Here is a 19,675-nt window from a genome sequence, read left to right on the forward strand (position 1 = left end):
CATTGGTGTGGGAGAGGGTGAGGGCAGTGGGAAAAGGGAAACTGAAGTGGTAAAGGATGGAAGCTAATGGAGAACAGAGACAGCAAGGGGGTGCCATCTTTCACCCCTTCCCTTCCCCCCTCTCCTATTTTCTCTGATCAAAGATGGGGAGAAGTGAGAACACTGGCTCCTCCCAAAGCTATAAGATAAATCTGGTTCTTATCAAAATGGGTGCTTTAGGGCAGGCCTGATATTCTGCACTTAAGTCCCCCTGCACTTCTATTCCGCCTTTCATCCAGGGAGGCCCAACCTCCAACCCCTAAAATGTTCCAGATTTCATAAGTCCCAACCACTTGTGATGGTTGATTTCATGTGTCATCTTGGCTGGTCCACTGGTACCCAGTTTCAGGTCAAACATCAGTCTAGGTATTGTGAAGAATTTTTTTTTTGTTCGTAAAACACTGAAATCAGTAGACTCTAAGTAAAGCAGTCACCTTTTACAATTGAAGTGGGCCTCATCCAATCAGTTAAAGGCCTGAACAGTAAAGGCAGATTCCACAAGAATAGAGGAATCCTGCCTTATAGACTGCCATTGGACTCAAGGGGCAATATCAACTCTTCCATGGGCTGCCTGCTGGCCTGGACTGCAAATATGGGGCTGAGCCTCCAAAAATCATGTAAGCTAATTCCTTAAAATAAACCTCCATTTCCTAATCTCAGTGTGTCCCTTCCTGCCCCGTCTCACTGTACACACACACACACACACATACACACACTCATATACACACATACATCCTATTGGCTCCGTTTCTCTGGAGAACCCTGACTAATATGCGACTCCTCCTCCTCCTAATCACAATGCACAACTCTGGGTCTGACCGCCCAGGCTTGCTGGGACAATCTGATTAATGATTTCTGGCTGCAGCATTATTAGATATGAACACAGTGAGAAATTACCCCTCTGGGTGAACACTCACTGTAGCTAGGGCCCACAGGTGTATCCAAACACTGATTTTTATCTCACATCCTCCCAGACAAGCAAAGAGAAGAACCATCTGTATGTCCCTTTTTACAAATGAGGAAAGTAAGGCCCGGGGAGGTCAATTGGGATGCCCAAATTCACATGTCTACTGTCAATTAGAACTCAAACCTGGGTTTGTCTTCCATTCTGGCCTCTTTCTGGAGTTGTACTGGTCTGCCCAGAGCCAAGCTCCTGACATTACAGAATCTAATGGTGGGACCCTGAGACACAGTGTCAGGCAGAGGGAAAAGCTGAAACATGTGGCAAAAGAACTTGGATTTGGATTAAGTCAGACCTGCATCCTAACTGTGCTGCTAACTCCCTGGGGGATCTTGCACAGTCATTTCACTCCTCTTGGCCTCGGTTTACCCAACTGTGAAATGAGAGGGCTGGACTAACGATGAGTAATTTCTGGGAAGGATCTCTCTCTTTGTGCAGCTTCCAAAGTGCCATGATTGGAGAGTAATGGCCAAGTAACAAGAATAAACTAACACAAGGAAGGAACAAAGGTTTCTGGTGTGTGTATATGTGTGCGTGTGTCTGTGTATGTTTGTGTGTGTGTGTGTGTGTTGTTGTTATCACTTTTCTCTGCTGCCAGGGTCTGTTTTGAGTTTTTCCACCCTTGACACCCGTGTCTGACACATCTCTCCAGCTCATAATGAGCTTTCATTCAAGTCACTGATCAATAGCAGGAACCAGCAGGTCTGTGTCTCCTGCTTGTTTTCTCTATCTTCAATCTGCCAAGACAGATTAGGCTATTTCCAAGGTCACTCAATATTCAGGGAGAGAATGGAAAGATATCTGTTGGGCTGTTCATAGAACAAGGCTGCAAACAGACAAGCTGAGAGCTCAACTGTGTGTTCCATGACAGATTCGATTTACATCAAGGTCAAAGAGGGTACATTTTCTTGCTGAACCCTTCCTGAGTCAGAGCTGCTGGCTAGTCCATCAGCTACCAAGTCAGGGTCCTCCCTAATGGAACACTGACTTATAAACACAGAGCCAGCCTCACCAGTCAAGAGGTGCGGCGTAATCTTGTGATTCGAGGTGTCCCTTGCTATGCAATCTGCTTTATCAGTCTGTTGAAACATTCATCACTGGACTTCAGTGCAGGATACAGCACAGAGCCTCTTTCCTTACCAATCCTGACATTTTTGTTGCAATAGCTAAGTCTAATCCTTTGACAAGTACTTCTATTCACCCAATCATGGCAATGCAGTCAGTACTTGTAGAGAAAGCATCTGTTCAGCCTCCACCTTTAAAGACATGCATAGAAGTTTCCTGGTTCAGGAAAACAACACAATAAGAATGGCATTACCCTATTCCCCCAATTATTTGGGAGGAAACTGGGAAAATAAAACATAGAATATCTCAAGTAAAAAAAGGTTTCCAATTTTAAACCTGTAAGTGATCGTTCAAAAACTATAAAGATAAAACCCAGGCTACAACATACAGACTTGGGGGGGCCTGCCTCAACTCTTGTTCTGTTTTGAATTGTGTCTCCACAAAAAGTCTTATGTTGAGGTCCTAAGCCCTAGAACCTCAAAATGTAACTGTATTTGGAGTTTAAAGTATACCTTTAATGAGGTAATTAAATTAAAATGAGATCATCAGGGTGAGCTCTAATCTAACATGACTGGTGATTTTAAACAAAGAGAAAATCTGGACACAATCACATACAGAAGGAAGATGGTGTGCAGACACAGGGGAAGATGGCCATCTACATACCAAGGAGAGAGGCCTGGAACAGATTCTTCTCTCAAGGCCCTCAGAAGGAACCAACTCTGCTGTCACATTGGTCTCAGATTTCTAGCTTCCATAACTGTGAGAAAATGACTTTCTGTTGTTGAAGCCCCCCAACCTGTGGTACTTTGTTATAGTGGCCCTAGCAAACTCATAAAACTCTCTCTGAAGACGGTGCAACATTTGTGAATACCTGAGGCATAGATTCAGATGCAGGGGTCTCTCTCTTAAGAGGTTTAAAATGCCAATAAAATAGTGTTTCAAAGGGGATCCTTTCTAGAGGAAAAACATGTAAATATAATATGTATATATGAGAGAAGAGAAAGAGAGAGAGAGATGCACTTTCTGCTAATCCTTTATTTGCTATGATACTTTGAAGTTGTCTAATCTGGCTATGTGAATCACAGTACTACTAAGGAGCAGTCCTTGGTGTTATTAAGGATTTAATTCAATCGTTCTATAAATATTTATTTGATATTTCCTATATTCCAGTCACTGTACTAGGAACTGGGGTTACAAGTGTGAACAAAATCCCTACTCTAATTGAGCTTATGTTCTAGGAGGGGAGATAGGTGAATAAGAAGTCATATCTAAGGAGTTGGTTAGGCAGTGATACAAGCTATGGAAAAAAATAAATCAGGGAAAAGGAATGAATTGTTGAGAGCTTTCATTTTAGACAGAATGGATGGGGCATGCTGATTGGTGACCCAGTGTCTCTCTGCTCTATCCCAGTCCTTCCAAGGTCAGTTCTGTAAAGCAGGGGGCTGGAAGCCTGTGAATTATATTCCTAAGATTCCCTTGCAGCTGGCACCAGCTAGGTTCTGCCAATGCTCCTTCTGCCAGTAGGAATCACTGATGAGAGACTGGAAGGCAGAAGGAAGGGAGAAGCAACGTTCTTTCCGCTTCTGGTGGTGCTTTAAGCAACTTTAGCTGCCATGGTGGAGTGGGCGTGTAAGGGGGGCTCTTGAGTTCCTGATCAGACAGACTGACACCAAGAGCAGTAACCCTGCAGCAGTTAATGGCTCTGCCATTGGCAGTGGTAACACCAGAAACAGGTCTCTTCTAGCTCCCAAGCACCAATGGAAGTAAAGACTGGTCTTGCAAAGCAGTGGCAGTGTTGGACCCAGAAGCATCTGTCTCTGTGGCACATGTGCAGCCTCTGGGTTACAACATTTCTCCTTTTCTTTTCCAGCCCCCGTGCTGTCATGAATCTGTATGGGCCCACCTATTCCTTCTGCCCCACCAGGCTTTCAATTTGTAATCAATCCCCCTCTATTACATTCTCTGAAAACAAACAAACAAACAAACAAACAAACAAAAAACAATTGTTCCTGTGTTTCTAATTAGACAATGACCAGGACAGAAGGTCTCACTAAGAAAGTGGCATTTGGGTTAAGGATATAAAGAAAACAGAGTGAGGCTTGGGAATATCTGGGGTAGAAGCATTCCAGGCAGAGGGAAGTGTGAGTTCCAAGGTCCCAACTGTGAACATATCTGTTATTTTCAGGGAACACTAAGGAGGCCATAGGAGATGGAGGAGAGTGATGAAGGGAGAGAAAAGCAGAAAATGAGATTAGAAAATGAGCCTCAGATCATGAGGCTACTGAGATGATGCTATTACCCTAAACAAAAAAATTCAAGATCCCCTATTAAATGTATAGAGAGAGAATGACAAAGCTGGAAGTCATCATAATTTTGAAGGGATATTGGAACCCAGTGTATGCCTGTTCCAACATTATGAAAATGGAAAAACCATGGGAACTGTGATTTAAAACAGGCTCCTTGAAGACTATAGCCCACAGGCCAAATCCAGCCCACTACCAAATCCAGCTTTTGTAAATAAAGTTTTAGTGGCACACAGCCACACCCATTCATGTACACATTGTATATGGTGGCATTTGCATCATGATGGTAGACATGAGTACTTGCAACAGAGACTATCTGGACCACAAAGCCTAAGATATTTACTCTTTCCTTTGTAGAAAAAGTTTGCCAACCCTGATGTAGAGAGTTAGTCATTTCAGTGATAAAGAACTGATTTCAGAATAGGAAAATAACCATATATGGTTAGTAAAAAAAATTTTACCTACATAATGTAGAGTCTTGGTATAAAGTTAGCAGAAGGATCATAAAATAAAAACCTTCAAGCATCGCATCACAAAACCTTCACCTACTTTTTCTTTCACCTATTTTTTTTAAAAAAAGGTAGAATCAGACCAATAAATACAGAGAACAGATAGTTGCCAGTGGAGAGGGGGCTGGAGGGTGGGCAAAGTGGGAGACACAGGATTCGAACTACGGAATAAATAAATCACAAGGATCAAAGACACAGCATAGGGAATATAGTCAGCACTACTGTAATTGCTTTGCATGGTGATAGATGGTAGCTACACTTTGATAAACGTAGCATAACGTATAGAGTTGTCAATTTACTATGTTACTTGAAACTAATGTAACATTGTGTGTCAACTATACTCAAATAAATTAAAATTTTTTCACCTAAAAGCAGTCTGCATATCGTCAGGAAAGTATCAGTGAGTCGTAGGCAGGGAATGAGGCAATGCAGGGAGGCAATGAAGTCAGCCATTGGCATGATCTCTTGAGCAAGATGATACCTGCTTAATCAGAACGGAACAAACAAAAGCCAATAGGTGTCCAAAAGAGTGGTGGAAATTCAGCAATGCTGGACGAAAGAAAGCTTCACATGGTTGGAAATCCCATCCTAATATTAAATCCTAGGACAGGGAAAGGGAGAAATGCATCTGTAGTTCTCATTCTACACCTCCGACCCACATCTTCCCAAAATGAGCACCCTCCGTCCACTTCATCTTTCCTTCCTTTTGCCTAGGTCATATCCCACGCTGAGCACTGAGGGAGAATAGTAAAATTTGTCTTTGCATATGGAAATTTAGCTCCTCATTTTCTTGAAATGTACAGAAGCAGAAACTAACATTTGCATTTCATAGTCTCCAGATTCCCACAGACCTTGATGAGCCAAGAGGCAGTTAACACAAGCATTCCTGGGTAAACTCAGTTTTCTATTGGCAAATAAATCTTTTTATATTAAGGTGAAACAATAATAATCATTTTAAACAATCATGTGGAGTGTGATTACAAAATAGCTCATTTGGAAAGAACATTATCAGCTTATGAGATCCTTGGAGATTCTAAGACGGAAGGTGCTACGGATAAAACCAACTGTTATGGGGCTTTGTTATTTCCATAGCACAAGGAGGCAAAATTCACATTTTAACACTGTAATAAGAAAACAATGCAAAGTCTGATTAAGTAAAAAGTGAGAGCACTTGTTACAGCCAAACTCAATGTCTCTCACATGCTTGCTGGCATTGAGGATGAATCATGGGAGAGGTTTCTAAACTCCCGGGGCTCCTCAGGTACCATTCAGTTTTGTGCACTCACATTCTGAGCACGCTCCCTTTGATGGCTGGGTAATAGCAAAGGTTCGCTAGCAAATGCAAACAATTACATTTTGCAGTATTCCATTCTCTTGCTATTTACCCAAGGTTTCTGGAAAGCAGAATTCCATCTGGCCTAGTCTCAGTCATGCTGAGCTCATTTCAATGGTGAATTTTCCAGAACACTATAACCGCCCTGACTTGGGTTTATTGGTAAAATGTCAAGACTTGAGTTACTCAACCTGCAGAAGAGTCAGGAGCATTGAGTAGTATTGCCAACGTATGGCGGAATTGTTACTGAGTACATAGTAAATCCTGGAATAATAAAGAACTAGCATTCATTCATTCAACAAACAGAAAGTGAACCCCTTCCTTGTACCAGATGCTGTTCTAGGTGCTGGAGATAAAATTATGAGATCACAGTTGGGATTTTTCCTCCTTGGAACTTCATATCCAACAGAAATGGGAAAGATAGGTCAATGGTTTTATGAAAAGATGTGCCCAAAACCACTTCCTTGTGAATATGGCAACCAGCCCCATTAACCTTATTTACACAAAGACAAATATTATTTAACCTTCTTTCATAACAAAATTATAGGCAATTTTGAGCAAAGTCATCCAAATCATGAATTTTTGACATCTGAACCAATGCAACTTAACTCCTCCTTGCACTGATAAAGGCAATATCTACTTTCTGAACTATCTGAACATTTTTCACCCTTGTGGGTTTTTTGTTTTTTGTTTTTTTGCTACTGCCACGCACATCAGGCTTGCTTCTATGCAAAACAGAAATTGCAGATGCTTGGATAATACATTCCCTTCCTCATCAGCCTTTCCCATCTTTATGCTGTTACCTTCTATTCCCTTATTAGCCTATTACAACATGGCTTCTGCCTCCATCTTGCCTGTTGACTATTGACAACTTTATTAATAACCTCCCTGTTGCTTAAGTCCAACAGACACATGTCATTCCTCAGCTTCCTGATCTTCTCAGCTGCATTCAATAGAGCTGACCGCTCTGTCCTACCCTTGTCTTCTGGGGCACTGCATTCACGTAGTTCTCCTCTCACCATCTTGACATCCCTTGCCCACTGATCCTCCTTTAAATGTTGACATTCCCCAAGGATGTCTCTACAACCTTTCCTCCTGGCTTCATACTTTGTCTTCTAGCTTCCATTGCCATCTTTGTGCTAATGACTTGAAAGTTTGTGTCCAGCTCATGCCTCTCCTCTGAGATGAAGAACAAATGCTCAATTGTCTACTTAACATTTCCCCATATACCACCACTACCTCAAAATCACATATCTAAAAACTAAATTCATGATCCAATTCCTTAACTCATTTTTCTCCAAAGTCCTCTGTCTCCATGAATTGCACCACCAAATTTTACAAACTAGAAATTTCAAAGTTGATATTCCTCCTTCCTTACCCACCACATCCCAATCAATCAAGAATTATTGATTCTACTCCCTAAATATCTCTAGAATCCAAATCCATCCAAAGTGTGTGGCATATCCGCTAACACCTCACTCGTTAAAGCTAGTCACATGGCCAAGCCCCGAGTAAAGGAACAGGACTGTCATGCCTCCACTGCAAATCTATAGGGGAAAAGGCATGGGTATATAAATGGTTGAAAAACTGAGGCTAAGGAGGGGTGGCTGGGTGGGTGAGGTCGGTTAAGCATCCTACTCTTGATTTTAGCTCAGGTCATGATCTCATGGTTGGTAGATGGAGCTCTGCATCAAGCTCTGAATTGACAGTGCAGAACCTGCTTGGGATTCTCTCAGGAAAGGAAAGGGAAAGGGAAAGGGAAAGGGAAAGGGAAAGGAAAAGGAAAAGGAAAAGGAAAAGAGGAAAACTGAGGCTAAGGATGCAATCTACTCCCCCACACTGACATGACATCCACTTGAACACAATCCTAGTATCCCATACACAGCACAGCTTGGAAACACACTAGCAGCCCCTCTCCCTTTATTCTCTTTGGACCTTTAACCAGTTCTGCTTCCTGTCTGGTCTCATATTCATGAAAACCTTCATACAACATGGCTCATGATGACTGTTAGATGACAAAGACTAAAAAGACAATAATCAATGTTCTGTTCTTTTCTAAGGGGAGGGCTGTCTCTAGGCAAAGAAGAATTTATTTTAATCCTTTTAAAAAATGTTTATTTTTGAGAGAGAAAGAGGAATGTATTTTAAAGGCAAACAAATAATAGGAGGGTTGTGTGCCATCTTGGTGTTATCTGGGCCCTTGCTGTGCAAAGTGTGATTCATGGACAAACGGATGGGGCATCACCCACGGGCTTGTTACAAATGCGGAATCTTAGGCTCTGTCCAAACCTACTTCATGAAAATTTGCCTTTTGACAAGATCCCCAGGTGATTTGTATGCATATAAAATTTGGGAAACACTGTGCCATGCTATGATTCCTTCAAACTCAGAGACCAAGTGGTTGCTTTGGAAATGATGATGACCAAAATTGAATATAACCAGTTTCCACTCTTTATAGACATAGAAATGGACAGCAAACAGCAATATGGCAGTTGCTATTAGATTATTAGACCCAAAGCTTTAGTTTTCAAAATCTCCTGTGGGAAAGGGGATGATGTGTTCCTTAGTGAACAGTCTATTTCTTTTGAAATCATGAAATTTCACAAATGACAAGAAAGGTCACATTGAAAATTAAAGCTATAATTTTATTGGGTGACTCCTCCAGGCCGACGAAATGGTTTTTCTTCACTGCATCATTTTTATTGAATTTCTGGGTTATTTAAAAGGGGGGGAAAGGTATGCCCAAAGTGAATGAGTATACAGTCTGTTGAGTGAAGAAAAAGTATAAAAGATTGTCAATAATTGTGAAATGACAGCTTATGATGAATGACAAAATTAACTCAAGAACCATGTAGAAAACACAAGCACCCAAGCAACTTTCTAATGTATGAATAATATAGACAGGAAATATGAAAAACAAAGTGCATTTTCAGGGCACCTGGGTGGCTCAGTCAGTTAAGCATCCGACTTCGACTCAGGTCATGATCTCACAGTTTGTGAGTTCAAGCCCCGCATCGGGCTCTGTGCTGACAGCTCAGAGCCTGGAGCCTGCTTCAGATTCTGTCTCTGTCTCTCTCTCTGTCTCTCTCTCTCTCTCTCTCTCTCTCTGCGCCTCCCTGTCTCATGCTCTGTATCTCTCTCTCTCAAAAATAAACATTTATTTTTTATTTTTTTTATTTTTTATTTTTTAATATATGAAATTTACTGTCAAATTGGTTTCCATACAACACCCAGTGCTCATCCCAAAAGGTGCCCTCCTCAATACCCATCACCCACCCTCCCCTCCCTCCCACCCCCCATCAACCCTCAGTTTGTTCTCAGTTTTTAACAGTCTCTTATGCTTTGGCTCTCTCCCACTCTAACCTCTTTTTTTTTTTTTTTTCCTTCCCCTCCCGCATGGGTTTCTGTTACGTTTCTCAGGATCCACATAAGAGTGAAACCACATGGTATCTGTCTTTCTCTGTATGGCTTATTTCACTTAGCATCACACTCTCCAGTTCCATCCACGTTGCTACAAAGGGCCATATTTCATTTTTTCTCATTGCCACGTAGTATTCCATTGTGTATATAAACCACAATTTCTTTATCCATTCATCAGTTGATGGACATTTAGGCTCTTTCCATAATTTGGCTATTGTTGAGAGTGCTGCTATAAACATTGGGGTACAAGTGCCCTTATGCATCAGTACTCCTGTATCCCTTGGATAAATTCCTAGCAGTGCTATTGCTGGGTCATAGGGTAGGTCTATTTTTAGTTTTCTGAGGAACCTCCACACTGCTTTCCAGAGCGGCTGCACCAATTTGCATTCCCACCAACAGTGCAAGAGGGTTCCTGTTTCTCCACATCCTCTCCAGCATCTATAGTCTCCTGATTTGTTCATTTTGGCCACTCTGACTGGCATGAGGTGATATCTGAGTGTGGTTTTGATTTGTATTTCCCTGATAAGGAGCAACATTGAGCATCTTTTCATGTGCCTGTTGGCCATCGGGATGTCTTCTTTAGAGAAGTGTCTATTCATGTTTTCTGCCCATTTCTTCACTGGGTTATTTGTTTTTCGGGTGTGGAGTTTGATGAGCTCTTTATAGATTTTGGATACTAGCCCTTTGTCCGATATGTCATTTGCAAATATCTTTTCCCATTCTGTTGGTTGCCTTTTAGTTTTGTTGGTTGTTTCCTTTGCTGTGCAGAAGCTTTTTATCTTCATAAGGTCCCAGTAATTCACTTTTGCTTTTAATTCCCTTGCCTTTGGGGATGTGCCAAGTAAGAGATTGCTATGGCTGAGGTCAGAGAGGTCTTTTCCTGCTTTCTCCTCTAAGGTTTTGATGGTTTCCTGTCTCACATTCAGGTCCTTTATCCATTTTGAGTTTATTTTTGTGAATGGTGTGAGAAAGTGGTCTAGTTTCAACCTTCTGCATGTTGCTGTCCAATTCTCCTAGCACCATTTGTTAAAGAGACTGTCTTTTTTCCATTGGATGTTCTTTCCTGCTTTGTCAAAGATTAGTTGGCCATACATTTGTGGGTCTAGTTCTGGGGTTTCTATTCTATTCCATTGGTCTATGTGTCTGTTTTTATGCCAATACCATGCCGTCTTGATGATGACAGCTTTGTAGTAGAGGCTAAAGTCTGGGATTGTGATGCCTCCTGCCTTGGTCTTCTTCTTCAAAATTACTTTGGCTATTTGGGGCCTTTTGTGGTTCCATATGAATTTTAGGATGGCTTGTTCTAGTGTCGAGAATGCTGGTGCAATTTTGATTGGGATTGCATTGAATGTGTAGATAGCTTTGGGTAGTATTGACATTTTGACAATATTTATTCTTCCAATCCATGAGCAGGGAATGTTTTTCCATTTCTTTATATCTTCTTCAATTACCTTCATAAGCTTTCTATAGTTTTCAGCATACAGATCTTTTACATCTTTGGTTAGATTTATTCCTAGGTATTTTATGCTTCTTGGTGCAATTGTGAACGGGATCAGTTTCTTTATTTGTCTTTCTGTTGCTTCATTGTTAGTGTATAAGAATGCAACTGATTTCTGTACATTGATTTTGTATCCTGCAACTTTGCTGAATTCATGTATCAGTTCTAGCAGACTTTTGGTGGAGTCTATCGGATTTTCCATGTATAATATCATGTCATCTGCAAAAAGCGAAAGCTTGACTTCATCTTTGCCAATTTTGATGCCTTTGATTTCCTTTTGTTGTCTGATTGCTGATGTTAGAACTTCCAGCACTATGTTAAACAACAGCGGTGAGAGTGGGCATCCCTGTCGTGTTCCTGATCTCAGGGAAAAAGCTCTCAGTTTTTCCCCGTTGAGGATGATGTTAGCTGTGGGCTTTTCATAAATGGCTTTGATGATCTTTAAGTATGTTCCTTCTATCCCGACTTTCTCAAGCGTTTTTATTAAGAAAGGGTGCTGGATTTTGTCAAAGGCCTTTTCTGCATCGATTGACAGGATCATATGGTTCTTCTCTTTTTTTTTGTTAATGTGATGTATCACGTTGATCGATTTGCGAATGTTGAACCAGCCCTGCATCCCAGGAATGAATCCCACTTGATCATGGTGAATAATTCTTTTTATATGCTGTTGAATTCGATTTGCTAGTATCTTATTGAGAATTTTTGCATCCATATTCATCAGGGATATTGGCCTGTAGTTCTCTTTTTTTACTGGGTCTCTGTCTGGTTTAGGAATCAAATACTGGCTTCATAGAATGAGTCTGGAAGTTTTCCTTCCCTTTCTATTTCTTGGAATAGCTTGAGAAGGATAGGTATTATCTCTGCTTTAAACGTCTGGTAGAACTCCCCTGGGAAGCCATCTGGTCCTGGACTCTTATTTGTTGGGAGATTTTTGATAACCGATTCAATTTCTTCGCTGGTTATGGGTCTGTTCAAGCTTTCTATTTCCTCCTGATTGAGTTTTGGAAGAGTGTGAGTGTTTAGGAATTTGTCCATTTCTTCCAGGTTGTCCGATTTGTTGGCATATAATTTTTCATAGTATTCCCTGATAATTGTTTGTATCTCTGAGGGATTGGTTGTAATCATTCCATTTTCATTCATGATTTTATCTATTTGGGTCATCTCCCTTTTCTTTTTGAGAAGCCTGGCTAGAGGTTTGTCAATTTTGTTTATTTTTTCCAAAAACCAACTCTTGGTTTCGTTGATCTGCTCTACAGTTTTTTTACATTCTATATTGTTTATTTCTGCTCTGATCTTTATTATTTCTCTTCTTCTGCTGGGTTTAGGCTGCCTTTGCTGTTCTGCTTCTATTTCCTTTAGGTGTGCTGTTAGATTTGGTATTTGGGATTTTTCTTGTTTCTTGAGATAGGCCTGGATTGCAATGTATTTTCCTCTCAGGACTGCCTTCGCTGCGTCCCAAAGCGTTTGGATTGTATTTTCATTTTCGTTTGTTTCCATATATTTTTTAATTTCTTCTCTAATTGCCTGGTTGACCCACTCATTCGTTAGTAGGGTGTTCTTTAACCTCCATGCTTTTGGAGGTTTTCCAGACTTTTTCTTGTGGTTGATTTCAAGCTTCATGGCATTGTGGTCTGAAAGTATGCATGGTATAATTTCAATTCTTGTAAACTTATGAAGGGCTGTTTTGTGACCCAGTATATGATCTATCTTGGAGAATGTTCCATGTGCACTCGAGAAGAAAGTATATTCTGTTGCTTTGGGATGCAGAGTTCTAAATATATCTGTCAAGTCCATCTGATCCAATGTATCATTCAGGGCCCTTGTTTCTTTATTGACTGTGTGTCTAGATGATCTATCCATTTCTGTAAGTGGGGTGTTAAAGTCCCCTGCAATGACATTCTTATCAATAAGGTTGCTTATGTTTATGAGTAATTGTTTTATATATCTGGGGGCTCCGGTATTTGGCGCATAGACATTTATAATTGTTAGCTCTTCCTGATGGATAGACCCTGTAATTATTATATAATGCCCTTCTTCATCTCTTGTTACAGCTTTTAATTTAAAGTCTAGTTTGTCTGATATAAGTATGGCTACTCCAGCTTTCTTTTGGCTTCCAGTAGCATGATAAATAGTTCTCCATCCCCTCACTCTCAATCTAAAGGTGTCCTCAGATCTAAAATGAGTCTCTTGTAGACAGCAAATAGATGGGTCTTGTTTTTTTATCCATTCTCATACCCTATGTCTTTTGGTTGGCGCATTTAATCCATTTACATTCAGTGTTATTATAGAAAGATATGGGTTTAGAGTCATTGTGATGTCTGTATGTTTTATGCTTGTAGTGATGTCTCTGGGACTTTGTCTCATAGGATCCCCCTTAGGATCTCTTGTAGGGCTGGTTTCGTGGTGACAAATTCCTTCAGTTTTTCTTTGTTTGGGAAGACCTTTATCTCTCCTTCTATTCTAAATGACAGACTTGCTGGATAAAGGATTCTCGGCTGCATATTTTTTCCATTTAGCACACTGAAGATATCGTGCCAAGCCTTTCTGGCCTGCCAAGTTTCAAAGGAGAGATCAGTCACGAGTCTTATAGGTCTCCCTTTATATGTGAGGGCACGTTTATCCCTTGCTGCTTTCAGAATTTTCTCTTTATCCTTGTATTTTGCCAGTTTCACTATGATATGTCATGCAGAAGATCGATTCAAGTTACGTCTGAAGGGAGTTCTCTTTGCCTCTTGGATTTCAATGCCTTTTTCCTTCCCCAGTTCAGGGAAGTTCTCAGCTATTGTTTCTTCAAGTACCCCTTCAGCACCTTTCCCTCTCTTCCTCCTCTGGGATACCAATTATGCGTATATTATTTCTTTTTAGTGTATCACTTAGTTCTCTAATTTTCCCCTCATACTCCTGGATTTTTTTATCTCTCTTTCTCTCAGCTTCCTCTTTTTCCATAACTTTATCTTCTAGTTCACCTATTCTCTCCTCTGCCTCTTCAATCCGAGCTGTCGTCGTTTCCATTTTGTTTTGCATTTCGTTTAAAGCGCTTTTCAGCTCCTCGTGACTGTTCCTTAGTCCCTTGATCTCTGTGGCAAGAGATTCTCTGCTGTCCTGTATACTGTTTTCAAGCCCAGTGATTAATTTTATGACTATTACTCTAAATTCACTTTCTGTTATATTATTTAAATCCTTTTTGATCAGTTCATTAGCTGTTATTTCCTGGAGATTCTTCTGAGGGGAATTCTTCCGTTTGGTCATTTTGGATAGTCCCTGGAGTGGTGAGGACCTGCAGGGCACTTCCCCTGTGCTGTGGTGTATAACTGGAGTTGGTGGGCGGGGCCGCAGTCAGTCCTGATGTCTGCCCACAGCCCACCACTGGGGCCACAGTCAGACTGGTGTGTGCCTTCTCTTCCCCTCTCCTAGGGGTGGGATTCACTGTGGGGTGGCATGGCCCGTCTGGGCTACTTGCACACTGCCAGGCTTGTGGTGCTGGGGATCTGGCGTATTAGCTGGGGTGGGTAGGCAAGGTGCACGGGGGCGGGAGGGGCAGGCTTAGCTCGCTTCTCCTTAGGTGATCCACTTCAGGAGGGGCCCTGTGGCAGCGGGAGGGGGTCAGATCCGCTGCCGGAGGTTTGGCTCCGCAGAAGCACAGAGTTGGGTGTTTGCGTGGAGTGAGCAATTTCCCTGGCAGGAACTGGTTCTCTTTGGGATTTTGGCTGGGGGATGGGCGGGGGAGATGGCGCTGGCGAGCGCCTTTGTTCCCCGCCAAGCTGAGCTCTGCCATCCAGGGGCTCAGCAGCTCTCCCTCCCTTTGTCCTCCAGCCTTCCCGCTTTCTGAGCAGAGCTGTTAACTTATGACCTCCCAGATGCTAAGTCGCACTTGTTGCCGAAACACAGTCCGTCAGGCCCCTCCGCTTTTGCCAGCCAGACTCGGGGGCTCTGCTTGGCCGGCCAGACTCGGGGGCTCTGCTTGGCCGGCGGGCCGCCCCTCCGCCCCGGCTCCCTCCCGCCAGTCCGTGGAGCACGCACCGCCTCGCCGCCCTTCCTACCCTCTTCCGTGGGCCTCTTGTCTGCGCTTGGCTCTAGAGACTCTGTTCTGCTAATCCCCTGGCAGTTTTCTGGGTTCTTTAGGCAGGTGTAGGTGGAATCTAAGTGATCATCAGGACGCGCGGTGAGCCCAGTGTCCTCCTACGCCGCCATCTTCCCTCCTCCCTCCAATAAACAAACATTTAAAAAAAAAGAAAGTACATTTTCAGATATAATCTACTCATCCAGAATGTAAGGATAAATGTGCTTTATGTAATTTGGACAAAATATATACATCTGCAAAAGTTTCCTGTGCCCTTTATAATTCATTCTTCCCTCCATCCCTGGTCCCCAGGCAACCATTGACTGCCTTCTGTCGTTACAGATAAGCTTGCTTGGATTTTTAGAATTTTATATAAATGAAATCATACATTACATATTCTTTTTTTGGTCTGGCCTCTTCCACTTAGCATGATTTTGAGACTCAACCATGCTGTTGTATGTATCAGTAGTTGACTCCTTTTTATTGCCAAGCAGGTTTCCATTGAATATGAGTATACTATCACCTGTTAGTGGATACCTGGGTCATTTCCATCCAGGATATTAGAAATAAAGTTGCCATGGAAATGTGGGAATAGGTCTTTATTTGAACATATGTTTTGGTCTTCCTTGGGTAAGTACCTAAGAATGCAATGACTGGGTCATGTGGTAAGCATGTGTTTTACTCTTTAAAAAAAAAACAATGTAACCATGTCCTAAAGTCGTTGGATCATTTTGCATTCCCACCAGCGAGGTATGAGAATTTTGATTACTCCTGAACACTCAGGACGGTCTTTTTCATTGTAGCCATTTTAATGGGTGTGTAGTGTTACCACTCTATGGTTTTAATTTGCATTTCTCTAACAAATAATTATCCTCACCATCTTTTCACATTCTTATTGCCCATTAGTATATCTTATTTTTAAAGACTCTATTCAAATATTTAGTGCCTTGGTGGGTCAGTGGGCAAAGGGTTCAACTCTCAGTTTTGGCACAGGTTATGATCTCACAGTCATGAGATCGAGCCCTGTGTTGGATTCTGTGCTGATAGCACACAGCCTGCTTGGGATTCTCTCTCTCTCTCTACCTCTTCCCTGCTCATGCACACATTCTCTCCCTCCCTCCCCCTTTCTCTCTTAAAATAAATGTTTTTAAAAACAAAAAATCACAAAAATATTTAGCTTGTCTTCACTGAGTTATTTTGCCTTTTATTATCAAGTTATACAAGTTTGTTATGTATTCTGGATACAAGTCACTTCTTATATGATATAAAAAAGTTTCAAGGTTCTTTCTGACTCTCACATTTTAATAAACCATTGTTTGGAAGTATTCTGAATATTCAGATACTTGTAATTGTGGAATCGAATGGTGTGATAAGTATTTTACTTTTCACTTAATCATTTGTACTTTCTGCAGAGGTAATCCACTAAGCATGGATAAATTTAAAAGGACTCCAAAGCCTTCTGTTCATTTATTTTGTTTTCTAGGACCAGAGAAGTTTAAAATATACAGTGTGACTTTATTAAAAGCAACTCTTTTGTCCATTTTCCAACAGCTGTGGAAGAAATGGGACCTATTTTGGAAAAAAGAAAAAGGAAGAAGGAAAAAAAATTCATACAGAAAAGAATCTGTTGTTCCTTAAGGTTCCAAAGAAGCATGTGCCCTAAAAGTAGATAGGAGCTTCCTGAGCATCCTAATAAGACTTGACAAAAGGAGTCATGAAGGCTAATTAGAAGACATCACAGACAGGACACCAAAAGATAAAGGCAAGTCTCACTTGAAGACCAAGTGAATGAGTTTGGTTATTGGTTATTGTGGCCAAGAGAATGAGGGAGACTAGAGAGATAATCAGGCAATATCAACATCTCTGGGTGTATGTAGTTCCAGTATTTCTTGGTGCCCCTCAGGGCTTCTGATGACTTCTTAAGTACTACAGGGTATGTATTCAGCACTGCTCTTCAGCTTGAGAACAAAGAAGGGATCAAAGGATTCCTGCCATCAAGGTGCTTACAGACCAGAAAAGGCAGATAACAACAACAAAAAAAAACCTAGGATGAGAATCCAAGAGCAGTTCAGGTAGCATGGTGCACCACATAAAACAACACGAGGCATTCGAACCCAGCACAACCAGGCAGTGTGATACAAAGGACTGGAGATATACCACGGTTTCTCTGGCACCCCAGACCAGATGTCCCTCTCAAGTAGGGAACTCAAAGCAGTCAAGTTGGAGCAAGACCCAAGGGCAGAACCAGAAAACATCATGACAGCAGCAACATTGATGGCATCAGGGCCAGAAAGCCTAACTTCAGAAAATGAACAGAAACTACAGAGAGATATAACCCCCAGATTACCTTCTTGTGATTAGCCTGTTTCTAGACACCGATGGCCAGCAGCAAATGAAAGCTTGACAAATCAAGGGTAGAACCTAAGAAAAGAATGACCCCAAAGAGCCTGTGGTCAGAGATGGTTCTATGCCTCTTTTTACCTTCCATGGCAAAAAGTCTGTGTTTGTCCCAAGTGAGAAGACTGTGTTACAATGCTATAATTAATTAGACATATGTCTAAGTTAACTGTTTGGTAAAACTCTATGTTAGACTATTTAGATTCTCCTCATACTGGTTCCTTTATGCATTTTTCCATAAAAGAGACATAAAAAAGAAGGAAATCCTGCTGCTTGTGACAACATGGATGAACCTGAAAGACATTATGCTAAGTGAGATAAGCCAGTCATAGAAAGACAAATACTTTACAATCTTAGATGTGAAATTTGAAAAAGTTGAATTCATACAACCAGAGAATAGAACAGTGGTTTCAAGGGTCTTGGGAGTGAAGAAAATGGTGAGATGTTGGTCAAAGGGTACAAACTTCCAGGTGTAAGACAAACAAATTCCCAAGATCTAATGTACAGCATGGTGATTAATGCTGCAATGTATATTTGAAATTTGCTAAGAAAGTAGATGTTAAGTGCCTCACCACACACAAAAACAGTAACTATGTGAGGTGATAAATGTGTTAATTAAGGTGATTGTGATAATCATTTCACAATGTATACATATATGAAAACACCACATTAAACACCTTAAAAATAAAATCACATTGTAAAACTTAAAAATAAAATAAGTTTTTCAAAACTGGTAAGATTTAAAAAATCATATTCAAGAGCTAGTAGAGAGGCTATGAAGCAAGGAATAACCCCACTTCAGAACTGTCTCAGTGAGGGCTGCCTGGGTGCCTCAGATGGTTAAGGTCATGATCTCCCAGTTCATGAGTTTGAACCCCACATCTGGGTCTGTGCTTACAGCTCTGAGCCTGCTTGGGATTCTCTTCCTCCTCTCTCTCTCTGCCACTTGTGTTCTCTCCCTCTCTCTCTCTCTTTGTGTCTCTCTCTCTGTCTCTCTCTCTCTCTCTCTCCCTCTCTCTCTCTCTCTCTCTCTCTCTCTCTCTCTCTCTCTCTCTCTCTCACACACACACACACACACACACACACACACACACACAAACATTAAAAAAAAAAGAACTGCCCCAGTGAAGGTGCCACTGCCTCTAGAACAGACACTGAACTTGGTCCACGGATGGGCCCAGAACACTAGGACTCCCGCACATACAAGTATCCCCAAAAGTCAGATGCCTCCAACATGCTCCCCAGAAAAAGGACTCCATGCCCCACCTGCTTCCTCCTGCCACCTGACTCAAAATCTGTCCCATGTTTGCATCTTATTTTCTGAGCCTATGTCATATGTCTGCACCCAGCAGCAAGGGAGTCTGGGAAATTGAATGTTCAGCTCCTACCTTGTGTAGGAGGGATTCATACTGAGAAAGACTTTTCAGAAGACTCTGTGTGGCCACAAAACAATACATGTCCACAACATACATGGGCACTTCTATCCAACCAGGCCAACAGTTAGCCATGCTGGGGGTACAAGTAGGGAGAGGGAGACTAGAACTTTCCATGGCACAGATATGTATGGCAAAACATCTAGTTTTACTAAATTTTATACTCATTCCAACCCAGTCATATGGTTCTTACTATTTTTTCATGTTCATTTCCTTTTTTTTTTTTCATCTATTATCAGAGGTTCAAGTCAAGCTTCAGCCTCTGTCACTGTCATGGAATGATAGATAAAACTGAGTTTCTGAATTACCGTTGCTGGAGAACAAGCCTACGCTCATTTTAAAGAGCTTTTCTCTGCTCCACATACAATAATGATTAGCTAACAATCACTATTGTATTTTTGCAAGTACATTGGAACTTGTAAAAAAAAAACAAAAAAACTTTTATGTGACCAAAGCTAAGTGTCTGAACAATGATAAAAACATCAGAGGCCACAGAGAGTAGAAAAGTTCCAAAGAATAACAAAGGCTATTTTTCTCATAATAGCAAGCTGAAAAGAAGGTCATGTTGGCAAGATAAAGAGACTCTCCTAAAAGAGAAGATCAGAGCAACCTATTAAAATGAATCTATACTACTAATATCACAGAGTTGTCATTCAA

Source organism: Panthera pardus, unplaced genomic scaffold, assembly GCF_024362965.1.
Source record: "Panthera pardus isolate Hobbes unplaced genomic scaffold, ASM2436296v1 HiC_scaffold_8, whole genome shotgun sequence".
Taxonomy (NCBI): Eukaryota; Metazoa; Chordata; class Mammalia; order Carnivora; family Felidae; genus Panthera; species Panthera pardus.